Source organism: Mixophyes fleayi, chromosome 3 (assembly GCF_038048845.1).
Source record: "Mixophyes fleayi isolate aMixFle1 chromosome 3, aMixFle1.hap1, whole genome shotgun sequence".
NCBI lineage: Eukaryota > Metazoa > Chordata > Amphibia > Anura > Limnodynastidae > Mixophyes > Mixophyes fleayi.
Window position 1 is genome coordinate 168,817,880 of NC_134404.1, and position 15,463 is coordinate 168,833,342.

A 15,463-nucleotide genomic window follows, 5' to 3' on the forward strand; every position below is an offset into this window, starting at 1 on the left:
GAAAGTCTGTATTATGTGTGTGGAACTAGAGCATAAAAGTTTCATAGCACTTGTACATTAGCTAGACTCATGTCCGCCACTTGGGTGCAAAACACCATATAGACTTTATATACAGTCCAGCAAATCACAGAGCCAAAAGGACAGTATAGATCAAGAAGAGAAAACACATGATTTGGTATATCTCCTCTTGTATATAAAAGCTTGGATATGCACTTAGCTTATTTGCTTGTGTTGGTAATCGTTTCGTTTTCACGATTACCACAAATCTGACAACAAGGAGGCCCTCAAATGAATGCTGAATTTGCCAAAAACTGATTGCAATATACACAGACTTATCTGAAAACCGACACTGCAGATCTCCGATTGCACCATCATCCTGACAGTAAGTCATTCCGATTTGACAGTTCTCCGGCACAATACTTTGACGTCATCGTGACCTCTATTAATGTTGATTTAAAGCGGCAATGTTGGACCCCACAGGTTAAGTGTTTAAACACAACCTGACATTGATGCTTTAAATCAAGCCTGTCCAACCTGCGGCCCTCCAGGTGTTGAGAAACTACAAGTCCCAGCATGCTTGGCAGTAGACAACCAGTTGATAGCTGGAAGGGCATGCTGGGACTTGTAGTTTCACAACACCTGGAGGGCCACAGGTTGGACAGGCCTGCTTTAAATCAACATTGATACAGGTCGTGATGACGTCAATGTGTTGTGCCAGAGAGCTGTCAAATTGGAATGACTTGCTGTCAGCATGATGGTGCCATTGGAGATCTGCAGCGTGGGTTTTCAGGTAAGTCTGTGCATATTGCAAATGGTTTTTGGTAAATTTGGATTTTTTTGTAGGCCACCTCGTTGTCGGATTTCTGATCATTGTTAAAGCGTACCCAACCCATTTGCTTGTCCAGATAAAAATGCTCACAAAATAAAAGCCTTAGCAAAATTGTTTGATGTTACTGACCATGTATTGGACATAATCCTTTTCAAGCTCCTCACTCTGACTTACAAGGCCCTTGCCAACTCCACTGCTCCCTACATCTCTAACCTTATCTCTATTCACACTCCCTCCCGCCCACTGCGATCGTCCAACGATCGCCGCCTCTCTTCCCCTCTGATTACCTCCTCTCATGCATGTATCCAAGACTTCTCCCGCGCCGCTCCCCTCCATTGGAACAAGCTCCCCCGCTCCATCAGAACTTCCCCTAATCTGTCCTCTTTCAAACGAACATTAAAAACCCACCTTTTCCTTAAAGCATTCCAGTCTCATGCCTAAACTCCCACCGGTCGGCTACCTCTCTTTCTCATCCCTTCTTCCCTTCTCCCCCTTCCTCGACTCCATCTCCGTCTCATCCATGTGCCTGTCTGTCTTCCCCTCCCTTTAGATTGTACGCTCCTTTGAGCAGGGCTCTCCTACCTCCTGTTTCCATCACTTTTAACTGCGCTCTCCAGCTACTCAGTTCACCTCCTCTCCAACCCTCTGCCCTCTGTCTCCTCTCGCTTCTCTCCGCTCCCCTCAGTGACTCTGTCACGGGCACTAGGAGTCTTTACCCAGGGATCACCAGATGATGAGCTTACCAGAGCAGTATAGATGGTAATATGGTACTCTGGTAGCCGGGTGATTCCGGAACATGAGACAGCAGATGATAGAGATGCTCATGAAAGTCTATGACTAGCAACACTGGTAATATATATATGGAAGTACACGAGGAACTGAATGGACAAAGGAACGTGAGGGTAGTCAGTGGTCTGCGGTAGCAAGTTGTACCACTGCTATGGTGAGGAAGAATGTCCAACAGCAACGAGGAGGTGATGAGAGTCAGCGGTCTGCGTTTAGCAAGTTGTACCGCTGTCTGGGTGAAGGAATGGAATCCAAGTGGAGGTATCCGGGGAGTCAGTGGTCTGCGTTAGCAAGTTGTACCACTGCTATGTGAGAGGATACTGGAACAGGTGACACAGGAAACAGGGATCAGTGGTCTGCCTCTAGCAAGTTGTACCACTGGATATATATGTGAGGAGGAGCACGGGGAGAGACTGCAATACAGAGGATACACGGGCACCTTGAACTTGATCCACAATGACATGCACAATATAGTAATGACTGAACAGCACTGCAATAATACAAAGTCACAGAAACTATCCGGGCAAAAGATAACACAGTCAATGATGGCAATAGTCTCAGCAGATAGTAAACTCCAGAGGAGAACAACTCAGTCCAGCAAGATATGCAATACACCAGCACAGTCAATGAGAAGTATGCATACCGTGGTTCAGGAGCAGGCTGTCAGACAGGAGTGCAGAGATACCTGAACGGTTGGAGACCGGCAGGATGCGAAGTCCCTGGAGGGTGAAGCGGTAATCAAGTAGGTGCAGCGCACAGGTAGGTAGACCAGCAGGGAAAGCAACAAATACTCAGGAAGCAGTAGTATGTAGAACTGGACTCCTGGAGGACCCTGAAGAGTAGCGATGGTCTAGCCGAGATGAAAGCAGCGAGGCGTAGATCCGATGCAGACTGGCGAGTAGACACCGGCAGGAACACTGAGAAGCACGGAGAGCGGATCAGCTGCTGCAGACAAGTAGAACTGAGGAATAGCAGCCAGCAGGACTCTGCAGGTACACGGAGGCAGCGGGTAGAACCAGCAGGTGCAGTCACGATGAAACACGGGAGAGTAGAGCTGAGCTGGAACAGTTGAGCATGGAGAGCAGCGGATAGGAATCAGCTGTAGCAGTCTCGAGGAAACACGGGAGAGTTGAGGTGAGTTGAAGACTGTAGTGCACAGAGGCAGCGGATAGGAATCAGCTAAACAGTCACGATGAAACACAGGAGGGTTGAAGTGAGCTGAAGACTGTAGTGCACGGAGGCAGCGGATAGGAATCAGCTAAACAGTCATGATGAAACACAGGCGGGTTGAAGTGAGCTGAAGACTGTAGTGCACGGAGGCAGCGGATAGGAATCAGCTAAACAGTCATGATGAAACACAGGCGGGTTGAAGTGAGCTGAAGACTGTAGTGCACGGAGGCAGCGGATAGGAATCAGCTAAACAGTCACGATGAAACACAGGAGGGTTGAAGTGATCTGGAAACCACAGGAGAGTTGAAGTGGTTTGGAAACCACAGGAATCAGCAGCGCTGAATACACGAGGAAACACAGGAACACCTTCAGAGGCTCATGGGGAATGAGACTCCAAGATCAGGCAATGAGGTATGGAACTCAGGTGCTTTAATTAGGGAGTGTTGCCTGATCAGCCAATTAACTTAAAGGAACAGGTACTGAAGGTTTGAAAGGGCTGCGCATGCGCAGACCCTCAGGAAGGTGGACGGCCACGGTTCCTAAACACACGGGAAGAAGCACTCACAGTCTGGTGAGTGACAGACTCTTTACCTGTCATCCGTGCCCACCCTCTTGGGCCATAGTTACCTGCCTATACTCACTTTTCCCCTCCCTCCCTCCCTTTCATGCTGTGCCTGAGCCCCCAGAGTTATAGTGCTTACTGTTACTTGTACTGTGCTGTTTCACCTTGTACTGTGCCATTGTTTGTCCTTGTACGGTGCTACGGATACTTTGTGGCGCCCTATAAATAAAAATTAATAATAATAATAATAATAATGGCGATAACTTCAGAAACTTTGCAACATCACACCAAGATTCTTAGACAATACCAGTTGGTACTTGACTATTTAACTGCTGCACATGGTGGAATGTGCCAAATAGTCGGCAAAGCCTGTTGTTCTTATATTGCTGATAACTTTAGTGAACCAATAGAGGCAAATTGTAGAGAGGTGAAAAGACCCAAGGAAGAATTTAGAAAACTGCATAATGAAACTAAATACACGTTTGATATGGATGGTCGGTTCTCATGGCTGAACCTGGCCAACTGGTTAAAGGAGATTGGCGGATGGTTTTCTGGTATCTTACATATGCTTGCACAGTTTTTTGTAATTGCATTAATTTGTTCTGTTGCTGTAAAACTAATAATTTATGCTATAAAGGAGTTATTTACACTCAGATTTTGTGATTCTCAGGAAAAGGAGTCTAATAGGAGTTGTGTCAAAAGCACTGGTAAAGGATACTCCACCCATGGCTGATTTTACCACCACTCATAGTCCTGAATGCCATCACTCACAACCTGGAGGATTGTACACCTGCTTGTACTGTGGCAACCTCTTGTGGGAACTCCTATGAAGTTTCGCTTCACCTGTTGTGATCCACCACATTTAACTATTGTTTAGCTTCATGATGCTAATGCTTGAGTTGAATACCCACATTATCGATTTTAGAAATAAGAACACCCAATGATCGAGAGTTAGGGCTACCTAATGTTCGATACTTTGAATATTGGTAGTATATTCTAATTACAACTGCATCTACCCTTTTCTTTTGTTGCCTGTCTCCCTATTCCTTCCTAGGTTGAGAGAGGATCACTTGACCTCAGCTAGATTTAGTGATAGGAATAAGCAATTTTTAATCCGGTCTGCTTAAATTACAGTAATGAACAGTAATTTATAGATGATTTGAATGTGGGTGTAGATATTAGTTGTGAAGGCCAGATTGAAAGTTGAAGAAGGGATGGGGGTAGGCATATATGACTGGTAACTGGTATAGCAACACTAATGTATCAATCCTATGGTTTGGATTTCACTAGAGTTCCCAAAACTGTGACATATGGGTTGCTATGGGGACCAGTCATCTTTGTTGAGGTTTGTGGTTTGTTCAAAGGGGAATCTGTCGCCACAAAGCAGTTGTTATATCCTGTTCTTGCTTATTTAGCCTTGGAGAGATGCACTTTGTTATTTGCTGACTTATGAATCTATAATTTCCATTATTGATAGGCTTGCTCAGTAATGAAATGCCTACGTGACTGGATGTCTATATAAACAAAGCTATGCACAATAAATTTCAGAAAAGTTGGAACACACCCTGCATGTACTCTGTCTCTCTGGCCGTTCAATCTGAAGAACTCCACTGGTCACATGACAACTCACCTATGACAATAGTTACTACCTGATAGATTTTCTAACAGTTCATCCACATGTGGAATCGGATAGGCATCGAACTGGGGTAAGCTGTTTAGCCACTTAAAGTCATTGCAGAAACTAATACACCTATTGGGCTTCGAAACTAGGATTAAAGGGCTGTTCTACTCTGATAAGGATATTCCATTTTCTAATGTAATATAATCAGAATTCTACCATGTTTGAATTACATTAGTGAACATAATATAGGTCCTCCCCACCCATCTCATGGCATAAGCTAAGGGACTTGTCTGACTTGTTTAGTTTCTGAGAATTAGCATATGAAATGCTGTGATCTATTTCCTGTGGAAAGGTAAACCCCACCCAGGAAAAAAAGGTTTTGATCTCATGTAACAAGAGGAGTTGAAACTCTTTTGGTTGGCTGATTTGACCTGGATAGGACATGCAGAGACGGCTCCCGGGTGCTGGAAACTAATGGAATGGTGGTCTGTATATGGGGCATGGGAAGGCCCTGGCTAGCAGGAAATATGTTATAGTTGAGTTTTGAATGGTTTGAATGGAAGGTGGTCGAATCGTGATGCATATGGTTAGTATGGAAAAGGAATGATCATTTGTCTTTGGTTAGAATATAGCTGAGATATGGGAGTTTATATACAGATGGTAAATGGGAATGGAATTGTCTGATTTCAGCTAAAATGGAGTTAGTGCAAGAGTTGTTTGGAGTTTGTGTTGGTTTCAAAAGTTAGATTTTGGTTTGCAGATGTTAGAATATAGCTGACATATGTGAGTTTGTATACAGATGGTAAATGTGAATGGAATTGTTGTGGTTACACTGTTTGAGTTAAGGGAAAAAGCTTGTGTGCTTGTTAGGTTTGAATGGAATAGTTCTGTTTGAGTTTAGTCTGATTTGTATGTGATATTGTTATAGTTGGTGTCACGAGCCGAGGCTCCACTGCTGCCCGCCACGGCTCGCTCCTGTCTGCTTCTGGCGTCCCGTTCGTCATGAAGACGGCCGAGACGCCAAAGGTCACTTCCGCCCACACGTCCCGGCTGTCACCAGGGCAACAGCCGGGGTGCTTCCTTCTCTCACAGCCGCGGCCCGGCTAATCTGACAGCCGGGCAAGGTGCCGATTCATTAACCGCCTGCTGGGCTGATTTGTGTATGTGTGGGGGGCTTTGTTTCTATTGGTTCATCTATCTATAAAAAGCAGGGAGGATTGTTGGTTTAAATGATAGCATTTGTGTCTGTTGCAAAAGATATTTGGAATAGATGTGTTTTGTGTAATATGCCTTGCTGGCTCTCGCTAAATAGATGTATTTTGTGTAAAATAGATATTTGTGGTGAACTTACAAGTATATTACTAGAGGTTTAAGAACTGGTCACTGATAGTATTGTTCAGGAAGTGGTCAGATTGTTAAAAGGTAGTTTGTAATGAAAACGTTTGCAATAATGCGGTTTATTGCTGGAGAAATTGAAAATAGTTAATATGGCAGCAAGGTGATCTAGGAGCTGCCATGCTTATAAAATGGCTGCCATCTAGCAGCTTCCATGTAAATGGAATGTGGATAGTGAATAATGAATGTTGCAAAGCATGATGAAGTTATACTACACATTTTGGACTTTGAGAGAAGTGAAATAAAATAATTGGAGAATACAAGGTAGACGTTTATATATGGATAAATGGTAGAAGTTTATTTGTGAGATAAATGTGAGAATATTTGGAAGGTTAAAATGTGTGTTTGATTGTGTGCTTGATTGTGTCTCCCCCCCTCCCCACACACTGTCTTACATTCACACACTTTTAGACAATAGATCACACACAGGCCCTTATACTACACAATAGTTGGTCAAAATACAAACACAATGACTTGTATATTTATAAAACATGCAATGAATGTAATGTATTGTACAGAAATACATGCTATACCACCTATGTTAGAAGACTTAAAAACGAAATCTGTTGAGTTTGTGTAAAATACTGTTACACTTTTATGCTGTTTTTTAATATACATACGTTTTATAAATAAAATGATAATACAACACGTTTTAAATAAAGATATATCTTGTGTTGTTTTTCTACAAGAGATAAAAGTTATTATATGAATACTGGCTCTGTGGATTTAAGGGAAAATAAGAATTATATTTCTTAGGTTGAATCAGAATTACTTTTGCGAGGAGTTGGTTGACTGTAATAGTCATAAGCAACGTTACTAAATGGTCATCCATACATTTGCCAGACTATTAGGGAGATTAAAACCTCATAACCCAGAAAAGATCACCCTTTTACAAACTCACTGGTGGATACCTCAGTTAAATGCAGTTGGTCCTTCTTAATTTTCTTTCTCATATCAGCCTATCTGGCTTCTGGAATGGGGTACAGCTTCTCCTTTATGACAACTCCTGGCAGTGATGTCGTGTTCAATTAAGGTAGTGTGGAATAGAAGAGCAGTCATCCCTGTTCTGGCATATCATTCCCTAAGTCGTTGCTTCTGCTTAATGGACAAAGCTGGCTCTATGGACATTTCAGACTTTTCAATGATAGTACTCATTGACCGAGGAGAGGTGTCCTCATCATACCAAGGTTTACGGTGATTGACATGATATGTTTGCTCCTCCCTTCTCCTCTTCAACTGATGGACCCTGGAATTGACAGGACCTCTAGGACATCATATGGACCTTGCCATTGATCGAAAAGATTGCTTTTTTTTTGTTGGAAACAGGATTAGGACCTTGTCCCCAGACTTGAAAGATCTACAGCACTTTTATCATAAATTCTCTTCTGACATTCCTGAGCCTCTTTTACATGCTGTTGTACAATGGGCCCTAACTTTCCTAGCCTCTCATACATATGGGGTACAAATTGTACCAGATTTGACTCCTATGGGCCTTGCTGCTCCCACCCTTCCTTTAACATATCCAAGATACCCTTGGGCTGTCTTACAAAAAATAACTCGAAGGGACTAAACACTGTTGAGGCTTGAGGTACCTCACGGATGACAAACATCAAATAGGGTATAAAAGTGGCCCAATATTTTCTTCCTTGAGCAATGACTTTCCTGAGAATGTTCTTTAATGTGCGGCTTAAGCTCTCCATTAAGCTGTCCGTTTGTGGATGGTACATGGAGCTGTTAAAAGCCGTCACCCCTAACAACTGGCACATGTCCTTCATCAGCTTGGACATGAACAGATCGCCCTGGTCTGTGAGAATTGTTTGGGGATTTCCTAAGCGTGTGAACATCAATACAAGTTATTTAGCTATGGTGCTGGACTTTATGATCCATAGGGGAACTAACTATTGATATTGGGTCGCATAGTCAAGCACCACTAGTATATATTGGTGCCCTATATTGATGTTCTGAAGTTGCATCATTAAGTTGGTCACGAGCAAAGTCCTCCAGAGGAAACAAAATTGGTATTGCAGACTTGTCCATATGCTCACTGGCAGGCGGAGTTTGTTCATCCGCAATGTCACCAGCCAATCGTACTTTAGACTGTCCATGCTTCCCAGTGCGAAAATACTTTTGTGGAACTCCTGCTGTGACCCCATAGGATAGCATTCTGGTTTGGCCATTCCCAAAGATGTTGTGGGTTTTTGGCAGGTCCTTTAAGACCAGGCTACTGACTATTGTATCAGTTGCCGGCATGTCCAGCCGACTTGCGCACTAAGGACCTCTCTAAACAATAGGAACTCTCGCCCCAAAATGAGTGGATACAGGAGTTTTGGCGCTGATGAAGTTACCACCATAACTGTTTGGTTTTTATGTGTGACTGGCAGAAGTGTTCTCTCATACTCCTCCATTGTTCCATGTATGCACAGGACCTTCATCTTTGCAAATCGAATAGTTATGGTTTCGGGCAAGGGCGAACTGGAAACTAATGTGAACTCACTCCCCAAGTTCAACAAAGGTAAGACAAGATTTTGGCACAGTCACTCAGAGTAAACAAGGACTGAATGAAGGACTTAGCCGGGAGAGCAGTTCTGGCTCAGACACGTACTCCTGATGATAATGACTAGATTGGAAGTATAACAACTTGGATAAACAGGCCTAAGATGCACAACACAACAGTCCATGGGTTCCGCTAATCAAGGACACTCGGCCCTGAAGTTGCCTGGCTCATTACATTCAAAGCACTTCATATTAGACCCCTTTGTAACCGGCCCTCTACCAGTAGAAGTTTTACCACTGACTCCTGTATCAAGGATTGACAAACCTGGTTTTTGACGTTGCATCAGCTTTGGTATAAACACAGGTGCATTGATCATTTGCTATAAATTGCAGAACCTCTGTACCACTGTGGCAAGCTCTTCATAAGTCTGTGGGACAGACAGCAGCACCCATCTTTGCCATGGTCCAGCCCCCGGATGCAATGATCTATCGCCAAAACTTCGACAATCTGAATAGGTGAATTCTCCTCTGGCTGCAAGCCATTTTTGAAAAACTTTGGAAAACTCAGTCAATTGTGCTCTGACCGGTTTGTCTCTGTCATAGCGCCACTCGTGATATCACTGGGCTCGGAAACCCCAAAGTAAGCCAATTTCTCAGACTTTAAGGATGGATAATTAGAGAAGGTTCAAATCCAAATCCATATAAGGTCACTGGGCTTCGCCAGTTAGATATGGCACCAGCCTCTCTGCCCTTTCTGCAACCCTCTCAATAGACATAGTTTTCTGCAGAGCTGGGCCAGGTGGTACATTCCTGTCACACCTCATCTGGACTAACTGTTCCCTTAGGAGTATGGGGATTTCCTCCTGTACCTCTGCAACTTGTAACTTGCTGCTCTTGCTGTGCAGCAGCCAGATTTACAAGGGCTCTCAAAACTTCCCCGATGTTGATGTCTACGTGGGTTGGGTAGCAGAAGCTTGTTTCCCTGAGCATCCCACTCTGACACCACTTGTGGGAAGTGTACATTTCTCTTGATGCAGACACGAATAGCTTCTTGTTTGTTTACTTTGGTTTATTGTCAGTAGTAGAAGACATAAGTTTCACACACTTTCTGGTGACCCTAACACTAACCTAATGTTACAAGCTGTGGCACTGCCCCTGAGTACTTGTGAGCATATCAAGTTCTACGGGAAAGGCGGCTGCTATAGGTGAAGACCTCTACTACTAGTTCTGTAAGCTTATGATAATAGCCCGTAGCCGTAACATTTTAACCGGCCAGTGCAGGGATTGGAAGAAGTTACTTCCATGGATGACAGCGGTACAAATCCTACTCCAGCCCAGTTTCTGGCTGGCTAGATCCAAACTCTGTCTTAGATGGTCCAAGGTTTATCGCATCGGTTGTCTGTGCAAGAGGAAGCTTCTAGAACTTCGCAAGTTTCCCTGGTGCCGACTGTGGAACCCAAATTAAGTTTGCCAGACCGATTCTCAGGAGATAGAGCTTTATTCCGCAACTTTAAAGAAAGTTGTAAACTCTATTTTTGTCTAAGACCCCATTCTTCAAACTCGGAGCAGCAAGGGTCGATATCATAATATCTCTTCTCCAAGGTGACCCCCCCAGTCTTAGGCATTTAGCCTTGCTCCTGTGAGTCCTGCTTTAAAGTCTGTGGATGCATTTTTTAATGCCCTGGGCCGGCTCTATGACGAATTTGAAAAGGTGGCTTAGGCTGAATCCAATCTTAGGGTTTTGAAGCAAGGCCGACACAGCGCTGAGGAGTATTGTGTGGAGTTCAGGCGATGGTCCACTGACAGAGAGTGGAATGACCCAGTGCTCCAGATTAAATTTTGCATGGGTCTTTCCGAACAAATGTAGGACTCTTTGGTGCAATACCCTACACTAAGTACTTTGGAGAATATGATACAGTTGGTAATCAAAATTGGTCGTAGGATCAAAGAGAGAAAAGTTGAACAAGATACATCTGTTTCCTCCGGCTCCCTGCCGACCTCCTACTCTGCGCTACTGGACATTGCCGAACCCATGCATTTTGCAGCTTATTATCTCTCTTCAGAAGAATACTTTAGGCGAAGTTCCCTGGGTCTTTGCATGTATTGTGGCAACAAGGGTCACCTACTCCGTGCTTGACCTAGCAAGCCAGGAAAAGACCAGACCTAGGTGTTGGAGAAGAGGTGCGCCTAGGTCTTTAAATAATCTCTTCAGAAAATTACGTCTTGATTCCTGCACGCCTTGTCTATGGTGATCAGTCCACCGATGTTTCAGCTTTTCTCAACAGTTGTGCGGCTGGAAATTTTCTTGACCTCAAGTTGGCCCAGACTCTCAGGTGATACCTTCACCGTCTGTGGATTGGACATTAAAGCTCTGATTATAGGCAAGATTCTTGCAAGGACTCCACCCGTTCCGTTATCTGTCGGTATCCTCTATTCTGATGTTCTCTCACTCTATTTGGTCTTGTTTACTTTTGCTCCTTTGATTCTGTGGTATCTTTGGCTTCAAGGCCATAATCCTCACATAGATTGGAAGAAAGGAGATCATTCACTGGAGTCCTGAGTGTTCATCCACCTGCTTGACGTTACCGCTTTGAGTTCTTCGCCCTAATTTGCAATCCCTTCCTGCTCCTTACCAGGAATTTCATGATGTATTTTCAAAGAAAAAGGCGGACTCTCTTCTTCCTCATCGGGAATATGATTGCGCAATCGATCTTATCCCCTGGTCTAAGTTGCCCAAAGGACGTTTCTGAGAACCAGGCAATGGAACAGTATGTGGAGGAGAATCTTCAGAAAGGGTTCACTCGACCTTCCAAGTCTCCGGTAGGAGATGGATGTTTCTTTGTAGCTAAGAAAGGTGGCAACTTGAGGCCTTGCTTTAACTTTCGCGGTCTGAACAAAATGACGGCCAAAAATACATATCCACTTCCTGTCATCTCTACACTCTATCTGATCAACTGAAATTGGCCACTATCTTCTCTAAGATTGACCTTCGGGGGGTCTACAACCTGATTCGCATAAGAGAAGAAAATGAGTGGAAAACAGCCTTTAATATCCACTCAGGGCATTACGAGTATTTGGTTATGCTGTTCGGTCTCCACAATGCTCCTAATGTTCTGCGGGAATTCTTAGGCAAGTATGTTGTAGTCTGGACAATATTTTAATCTATTCACAGTCCTTGGCTCAGCACCACCAGCATGTCCGTGAAGTGCTCCTTAAACATTGTCAGCATCATCTGTATGCTAAGCTCGAAAAATGTGAATTTGAGGTCACCTGTGTATCCTTCTTAGGTTATATGATCTCTCCCAGTGGGTTCTGAATAGATCCTGACAAGGTGCGAGCAGTTCAGGATTGGGTACTCCCCACAAATTTGAAAGCCATTAACAGATTTCTTGGCTTTGCCAATTATTATCAGAGGTTCAGCCGCTCATTCTCAGCACTAGTATCACCTATCACTGCTCTTACGTGCTCTTACGTGTAAAGGTGCCAATACTGCTAATTGGTAGCTGCCAGCTTTAGCGTCTTTTTCAGCTCTTAGGGATGCCTTTACATCTGCTCCAATCCTCAGGCATCCAAGCCTGGAACTTCCGTTTATCGTTGAAGTGGATGCTTCCGACGTGGGGGCTAGTGCTATTTTTTCTCAGAGGGTTCCTCGGAACCAAAGGCTGCATCCATGCGCGTACTTCTCCCGAAAATTCTCAGCTGCAGAGACCAATTATGATGTGGGCAACTGAGAATTATTAGCCATCAAATGGGCTCTGGAAGAGTGGCGACACTGGCAAGAAGGAGCTACCCAACAGAATACCATCTTCATGGATCATGAAAACCTTCAGTACATTCAGGCTGCCAAGACTTTGAATCCTAGGCAAGCTTAATGAGCTCTTTTTTACTTGCTTCAGGTTCTTAATTACTTATTGATCAGGCTCTATGAATTTCAAGGCCGATGCACAGTCTCGGAGCTTCATGTCCTGTCATGCTCCTAATCCGGATCCTTGGCCCATCATTCTGTCCTCCTTGATTCATGTCGGTTTGACCCAAGACCCCCTTACAATTATGCTTTGTGAATTTCAAACAATGGCTCCTGCTGAAACCCCTAGTGTCAGGTTGTTCGTTCCAGTTCATCATAAAAACAAATCTGCTGGGTATACCATCTAAATCCTCTCACGGTGGGTTTGTTGGCGCACCTTGTCTTCCGATGTTAAGAGTTATGTTCCTTCTTGTGAAAGTTCGCCAGAAACAAATCCTCAAGAAGCCGCCCTTCGAGTCAGTTAATACCTTTGCCTCTCAATGGATTTCATTGTAGATCTACCATGGTCATCTGTCCACAATACCATATGGGTGGTCGTGGATCACTTCAATAAGATGGCCCACTTTGTGCCGTTACCTAAACTACCCGATGCTCGAACGCTGGCCTCATTGTTCGTGCAACATATTTTTCATTTACACGGTCTTCCTGAGGACATAGTTTCTGACCATGGTTCCCAATTTGTCGCTCACTTTTGGAGATCTTTCTGCAGTCTTCTGGGGGTGAAGGTTAGCCTGTCTTCCGCTTACCATCTGCAATCCAATAGCCAGACGGAAAGATATAATCAGTCCCTGGAGCAGTTTCTTTGCTTGTATATCTCCAAATTTCATGATAACTGGTTCTCTCTACTCCCGTGGGCTGAATTTGCCTACTACAATTATTGCCATTCCTCAACCTCCCTGTCTCCATTTTTCTGCAACTTTGATTTCCATCCCAGTGCAAATTCTTTCTCCTCTAGTACATCTCCTGGTGTCTCTGGAACCTTTGCTACTGCCTCACGGCTGAGATCTATCTGGAAGCCTACAGTCACATGACCCTGATCAAGCCCAATCTTGTCTGATCTTGGAAGCTAAACAGGATTGAGCTGGGTTAGTACTTGGATGGGAGACCACCTGAGAATACCAAGTGCTGTAGGCTAAAGTATAATTAATGAAATTCTATTCTTATTGTATAATGTACCAATAGCACACAGTACACTTTATTTGTTTTTGGACTATCTGGAAGAAAGTCCACTCAGTTTTGCTTCAGACCTACTTCAGATCCAAGTCCTTGTTAGATCGCCATCATAGAGCTTGTTTCTTTAAAGTCGGTGATAAAGTTTGACTCTCCACCTGGAACATCAAGCTCAGGCAGCGGTGTAGGACATTGGTACCCAGGTTTATTGGACCATTTACTATTATCAAGAAGATTAATCCCATGGCTTTCAGACTTAAATTGCCTCTATCTTTAAAAATTCTGAACACATTCCATTGTTCTCTATTGAAACCTGTTGTCTCTTCCAATAAGTTTAATTTCCAAAAACCACACAGACCACGGACAGTCAATGTAGATAGATGCCACAGGTTCATTTTGGAAAAGATTTTGGATTCCAAGAAAGTTCAGGGGCAGATTCATTTCTTAGAGCTCTGGAAGGGCTACGGTCTGGAAGAGCGTTCTTGGGTGCCACAGAAGCGCCTCCACGCTGACAAGCTTCTCAATGAGTTCTTAAGGAAGTTTCCTGGGACACCTGGTGGTCGACCCCTCCTCAATGGGGGGGGGGGTATTGTTACGAGCCGTGGTGGTGCCCCTAGTCGCCGCGACTCACTGTGACCACCATCAACCACGTCCCTGCTGTCTCCATGACGACCAGGACATCACTTACGATTTTCGACGTGGCTGTTGCTAGGGCAATGTCGGGACACTCAGTTGTTCACTGCCACGTCCCAGCAAGAGGGACAGCCGGGCATGTGTGCTAGGGGTAATTTTTCAATATTACCAGCCTCCTGGGTCTGATTCATGCCTCCAATTCTGATTGGCTCCTTAATATATTTAAGGCATGGAGGGCTTAGTTCCTGGCTGCTGACCTGCCTCTGTCCTGTTGTGCTGATTCCTGGATTATTTTCTGTGTATGACCTTTGGCTTGTTTTCCTGGACTTCTGATTATTTGCTCACCTCTGCTTTTGACTTGGATAGCCTTGTTTTCTGCCGGTTCTGATCTTTGCCTGAGCCTGACCTTGCTGCTTGCTCCTGTTCTTGGACCTTGACTTGTTTCTAACCATCGTTACTCTCTGTCATTACCTCCTATTTCTGGGCTGCGGCGTTACTCATAAGCTTGCACTACGTTGAGTTTAAGACTGGGGGCATTTGATTACCTATGAGCATATCAAGTTCTACGGGAAAGGTGGGAACTATGGGTGAAGACCTTCATTATTAGTTCTGTAAGCTTATTATAATAGCCTGTAGCCGTAACACATAACAGAGACCAACTATTTAGACCCCAGCCAACGTATTTAGGATTGGTCACCACGAACACTGAAAACATGCAGGTTTTTATACTTGATACTCCTCCCACAGTCCTCCCTTGATAGGCAGATGACACTCCCACCTTCCCTTTAAAAAGGAGTTCTCTCAGCTCCTTTTGTTTGACTGCTCTTACAAGAGACTCACCCTGTTGGCTTGCTGCATTTGTGGGAAAAAGACACTTCAAAAGGATGTAAATTTACTTTTATTTTGTCACACATATGTCCTCTTCCTGTTTATCTTTAAACTAGGAGCACTGCTGCAGAGAGGTGTACCACTGTTTGCAACCTCTCTCTGCAGGTTGCC

The 15,463-nt window shown here is 44.1% G+C and overlaps 1 pseudogene; it reads left to right on the forward strand.

Annotated features, from left to right (window-relative positions):
- Positions 1-13,676: 13,676 nt before the first annotated feature.
- LOC142145664 (5S ribosomal RNA) lies at positions 13,677-13,795 on the forward strand (annotated as a pseudogene).
- Positions 13,796-15,463: the final 1,668 nt, after the last annotated feature.